We start from the raw sequence: 6,850 nt of genomic DNA, 5'->3' as shown, positions 1-6,850 counted from the left end.
GGTAAAAAATATAGGGACAATGAAATACAAGGTCTAAGTTATGTTCCAACATGTTGGAAGAATGAAGTCAGATTTCTATTGCTTTCCACTAGCCATTCTAAACAATGTAATACATGCATACAAGTCTACACTATATATTTTCAACTGAACTATAAAATAATTTACTATTACAGTAAACAATGAACTATATACATTATATTTGTATATAAGATAAGCCTGTCTTATAAAAATATGACTAACAAATGTGTAATAGTAATTATTTTAGCCAAGCCAATTAATAGCAATAGAACCACCCCTTTTTGAATCCTAGTGTAACAGTGGCAATGGGTGGCATTTGCCCTTTTATAGAAGGCTAAACTGTTTCAAGCAGAGATTAAGGAATATCAGTTACACCAAACTGAACATCAGACATGATTGTGGCAGACCATCTTAAAGCCTGGCTCCAGATATTCCTTGCTGGTGAATGAATAATGTTTATCCACTGCCCTGTGGTTATTTTTTTTATACCTTATATGATAAATGGCTGGCTCCAGTATTTCAATGTAAAAGGTCTTGGGAAGCTGCTGTAGCATGAGGTGCATAATATGCCTATGGTATAAGCAGCCCTATGTAAAACTCAATGGTGATTGGCAGGCTTTACAGAACATTGTAACCTGAAGATAGATGTGATGTGTCTTGGATTAACTGTATTAAGATTCACATCAAAATGCTGTAAAGTTGTTTTCTGTTGTAAATATAACTGCAAACAGAACTCTGTGTTTGTGTCTCGGTATATATATATAACATCCATTCCTTTAAATACGCAATCACAAGACATACAGAAGTAATAAAAAGCAAGCTGCTTTTGATGTTAATTAGAAGTTACAATGGGACAAAACATTAATTTAGCTGTATTATAGTACTGTTTAAAATCGATTGATTCCTTCCAGAGGTTGCTAAATTAAGAATGTGAACAGACTTTCATCCATTTTATTTTATTATTATTTAAAAATTTGAATAAACACATATCCCATTATATTTGCTATGAGACTCAAAATGGCTGTTTTTGAGAACAAAAACAAAGCATTCCTGGGCGCTTACTCTAAGAGGAATGTTAAATGGAATTGCTTGAAAACATTAATTAGAAATGTTAATTTTAATTTTGTAAAAAACAATCTATATCATTGACACTGTATCACCTGGTTATTTCACCACCACATCTAATAGATTTTTTTGGACAGAATCATAGAATACATCAGTGCTCCAGCTGTAAAGACACTGTGAAAGTGAGTGGTGGGTATCATTAATATGACCAGACAAATGTTCAGTGGACACCAGCTGTAATTGAACTTCACCCACTTTGTCAAAGGGTAGGGTATGTATCATTGATAGGATTAAAGGTTAAAACAATATAGCAGTAACATTGTTTATTTTTCACTGTACAACACTGGTAATGGAACCTAACAAAGAAATTTAAAAAACAGCTGTGTTCCAGACATTAAGACAACTCAAAATGTACAGTACTGTATTTATGTAGCAGAAACTTTTAAGTCAAATGTCCTTAATATGGCAGCAATATCAGAGCTTGCAGGGTTTAAATAACCCAGCAAATCTAGTCACAAATTAAAATTCTCTCTGAGATATGAGGCCTTGACACTGTGATGACGGCAGCCATAGCAGATGCCATCTTTCTTGTACAATACTGTCAGGATGTGAGTGGTGTGGGAAGAAGTGATGTCCAAACAAAAAGTACAGTTGCCTCCTGAATTCTAAAATCTGGTGTAATTAAGGCAAGGACTCAGCACAATCTCCTCTTTATCATATCAAAGGTCCCTGAAACTCACCTATCCACTTCACTAAATTTGGTGCATTTTTTCGGGTGAGATCGACCAGGGGTTTAACTATGGTTCAAAACTTGGGGATAAAGCGGCAGTAACAGCCTGCTAACCCCATTCATGATCTCATCTGAGGCTTGGTTTTCGGGATCGCCACCTCCAAAGCCTGGATTTAGAGGCTACCAGCTTTACCCGTCCATTGTAGCCCAGATATTAGGTCTTTTTTGCCAAATTCACACTTAGCTACGACCCGGAAGAGGAACTTGTTTGAAGATGACCTCACATTAATAATTGGACGCAAAACAGTGGGCCTACATAGGATTCAACACTATGGCAGTTTCATTAAAGATGAGAACCTCTATTGTAAATATTTCATTTTTTCAATTTCAGCAACATATTTTTTATACATTATAAGTTTAAACATTAAATCATAAAGCCAATAAAAGACAATTTTCTATAAACATGTATAGCAACTTTTTGTAAATGACAATTTATATACATTTTCTATAATATCTAAACTATTTCAGATACTGTACTATGTGGAAATTGCATGAAAATGTTCCCTACAAAGAGTTTCTTGAAAAGTAGCCTGGTGTAACATGCTATTCTGTTTTACTAAAAATAATCTTGATAATTCAACAAGAAGTCTTTTTTTAGTAATACTGAAGAGTAATGGTGCTACACATACAACTTGAATACTATACTTACAGTCATGAATGAATTTCTGGTCACTTTGCTACAGAAAGTGCTGCTCTAGAAGTAGTGCAAAGAAGAGCGACCAGAATTATTCCAGGATTAAAAGGCATGTCATATGCAAATAGGCTTAAAGAATTTAATCTATTTAGTCTTGGACAAAGAAGACTGTGGCGACCTAATTCAAGCATTCAAAATTCTAAAAGGTATTGACAATCTTGACCCAAGGGACTTTTTTGACCTGAAAAAAGAAACAAGGACCAGGAGTCACAAATGGAGATTAGACAAAGGGGCATTCAGAACAGAAAATAGGAGGCACTTTTTTACATAGAGAATCGTGAGGGTCTGGAACCAACTCCCCAGTAATGTTGTTGAAGCTGACACCCTGGGATCCTTCAAGAAGCTGCTTGATGAGATTCTGGGATCAATTAGCTACTAACAACTAAACAAGCAAGATGAGCCGAATAGCCTCCTCTTGTTTGTAAACGTTCTTATGTTCTTATGATCTTTTTTTTTTTTTTTTTTTTTTTGATAAGCCTTTGCTTATCCCAATGTTAGTGCGAGGGTGCCCTACCAAGTCTCCAGAGCAATGCTAAAGAGCTGTGGACAAGCATGTAATGATTAATTTCTATGACAGGCATGCTGTCAACTCTTAAACGACATCAAAATGTAGTTTACCAGAAAATTTATTTTTCATACCAGCTAGGAGTTTTAAAAAGTGGTTTCTATCAAATATACAGGGATAAACTGCTCTAGATTATTGGGGTTGGGAAGTATTTTCACCCTCTGTCTAACAACTGTTTTTTTCAAAGGAGCTTTACATGTAAGGTTTTGTGTATGAGAAAAATATCTTGACTTTGTAAAAAAAAATTTTAAAGAAATGCTGAGGTAGTTCAGAAACAAAGAGAGAATCTTTACTGACTCTCCAATGGTGGGAAATCAAATTAGGTTTTCCATTGAATAGGCACTAGGAATGTGGTTAGTACACATAATGGAGGTCTGTAAGAAGAAGATCAGCATTGCACCGTGTGACATGGGCAGGGAAACAACGGGACATGTGATTGTACATAGCCCAAGGTACAATAAAGACATGGCAGCAGATTAGAAGCTTGACTCAGGGGAGACCAATTCATCGCTGCCCCCTCTCCACCTGTGATTTTCCTCTTTACACACTGAGGCATTAATAAAATCAAAGTTAATGGCACCACCATGTTTATATTTGCAATGCCACCACCATTCTTTTGTTTGACTCCTGAGTGTGGCATTGGATTTTGTATCAGTTTCATGCTGGCAGTGAAATTCTAGAATATTCCACAGAGTAGGGAATGTTTGGCCAGTTTATTGTGGTCTCACTTTTTTTTATGATGCCTTTAATCTTGACTAGATCTTCAGTTTAAAAAAAACAAAAAACACCAGCAGCCACATGCAGTACTCTGTTTCAAACTTGTATTTTTTGGGTCAGGGGTGAATTACTAAACCATAATTGTTTGATGTTTGCCACTGATACAAAACACTATATTGTTCTATTCCTGTGATCGTATGGCATAAATTGACTTTCTTCTTGTCCATCAAATTAGAGCTGCACTTGTTGGCTTAATTATAGTCTAGTTTTGAAACAGTGATATCGTAGATAGGCTTTGCCTAGGATGACAAGTTGCCTAGCCCTGATCCAATACAGTTACGAATCTCACAATCACTGAGTTATTTTTTATTTGTCACCATATAAATCGGTAAAGATTCTTAAGTTAGTTCTTAAGTCAAGGTTCTGCCTATAGAAAAAAAATTACCTGAATGCCGTTCTGGCACGTTCCGGCTCGACTACACCAGTGCTGCCCACACACTACCCCCTAGGAGCTCTCAGGCTCTCCTTAAGTAGCCCCTAGCTCAACATTACAACAATATATCACATTTTCCCACTCACAATGCCCCAACCCTTGTTTCAGTCCAGGTGTACCCCTAGCGAGGGGTCACCGCTGGTGCAAAGTTGCACCAGTGACTGTGAGGTCAACTGTTTATTGCAGTAATTTATTGCTTTGTTCCAAAATTTAAATTAATGCAACAGTAAATGCCCTTCCCTGATGTTTATACATTCCAGCCTTGAAAAGAGACAGACAGGGTCATTTGTATCTACACAAGAGAAAAGACTCTGAGTTTGTGGAAAGACTGTAAGAGGCTGTTTGATATCACATTTTAAAAGGGGTTGTGAACAGAGTGCTTGCTGTTTGTGTTGTTTATTAGAACTGTTGTGACAGGATTTCTGCCTTCAAGGCAGCTTCACAAGTTTTTTCTGTGGTTAGTTAAAATAGCTCAAGAATGGTCTGTATCGATGTGACAGAGACCGAATGATTCTTGGTGATAAATCTCCCCACCAGCAGTGCTCTTCCTGGACAAACCACGTGCATGCGGGACAGATGTCCCAGGGCTCCTCCCCCTCTTACTGTGGGTGACACGATTGTAGTTGCCGTGGTGGTTGTTATGGCTGCCGATGCTGCTGCCGACTACCCTTTTTCGCCATTTGTTTTTTAGTTTTGTTTTGTTTTTAAACCTACTCACCTTTGGATCTATCAGGCTTGCTCTCTCCTGCTTCTGACACCAAATGTGACAGTCTCAGAGGCAAAATAGAATGTTTTTAGCTGTATTGGTTTTATTTATAACAAAACAAACAATAACACGGCTCACAACACTCTCCTCAAACAGTGCACCTTCCTCCCTTATATATTAGTGATGGACACACACCACTACAGTATATTGCAAACTGGCCCCCATAGTCAGAGATAGACCCATTATTATTGCTAAAATCAGTCAAATATATGAAGAAGCTCAGTGCTGCTCTGTCTCTTGTTCACTGCTCTTTGTTTATCCACATCTTCAAACCCTTAATCCCTGGTTATAACTTCTCTTCTACATCAACAGATAGCTGATCACTGACTCCCCCTGGTGGTGTTGCAAAGTAGGAATGAGCAATTTAAAGCCATGCACTCAATAGAAAGGTTTATCTTCTCATACCGGTAGTAAAATGCTGATGGCGGATGAGATACAGATGGACACAGCAACACAGAGAAAACTGATTTCCAGTGATACCTACTGTATATATTTGACAGATTTCTATATATCGTAAATTCTTCTGTGTATTGAAACTGACAAAGGCTCTAAAAAAACAAATACATGTATTATTATACATAGGTATTATACTAGTGATAGTTTTAAGCAAGTGTTGAAGTTATTATTATTATTATTATTATTATTATTATTATTATTATTATTATTATTATTATTATTACACTATGTAACACAATTTTTGTTCCTGGGTAGTAAGTGTTATTTCCTAATTGCTTATGCCTCAAAAGTATAGAAAATGGCAATTATTCCCCACAAACTTAGCTTTTGTGACCAGGACAGTGATATTTCAAAATATCACTATTTCCAATGGGAAAACGGGCAAATGTGTGTCTTTTCGTTCACATAAAGTCAGAAAAAAACAACATATGAATCCAAATTAACATGTATTTATACTAAAGTAATACAAAAATGACTACAAAAGATTTAGAAGTGAGTAGTTTTTCGAGATTTACGATTACACTGTAAATACAAAAAAAAAAAAAAAAAAAAAAATTGTTACACTGTGTTATTACTCCTACAATAAGCCATGGATTGTGACTATCTTGACTACAACCACTGTTTTGTATTGATTTTGTGAATTAAAGGGTCCTGAAGCAGGGGTGTTCTGTTACAGTGTCAATTTGTCCCAATACTCCCCCTCATTGGATGTTCATCACTAAAAGATTGAACCTGATTCCAGTGCCTTATAATTAGTCATTTTCTCCTTACTCTTAGTGGCATTTCTCCTGTCGTTACTTGCAAAGTCTCAATTGGTGATGATCTTGTTGCTCCTGTATATATTCTTAATGCCAGTGCCTCAATTGCTTCTCAACTCTTTAATTGACTCTTACTTGCTGCCTCTGTAACTTGGCTTCATAATCTATTACACTTCTTATTGTATCTTTATATATCATTAAAAGACTCATTTGATCTGCTCTCAGCAAATGTAATCTTCCTTTACACTTGTCTGTTATAATTTTGATATGTTTATGCCACATCATTTTTTAAAAATCTAAATAAACCCCATAAATATCTGGCCTCATCCACTTCTTTAATTATATGTTGTCCATATTTTATGAACAAAGAAACTGGCTTTTCAGCCTTTTTTTAAAGGTGTGTGGACAGGGTTAATTGATGATCAATTATTCAATTAACACCTGATGCACATTATATCAGTCACACACTTTGTTTTACAAAATTTAAACAAATGTTATTTTTAAACAAAACAAACCCATATTTTCTTT

This window comes from Polyodon spathula, chromosome 4 (assembly GCF_017654505.1).
Source record: "Polyodon spathula isolate WHYD16114869_AA chromosome 4, ASM1765450v1, whole genome shotgun sequence".
Lineage (NCBI taxonomy): Eukaryota > Metazoa > Chordata > Actinopteri > Acipenseriformes > Polyodontidae > Polyodon > Polyodon spathula.
Note: the sequence above shows the minus strand (reverse complement) of the source record.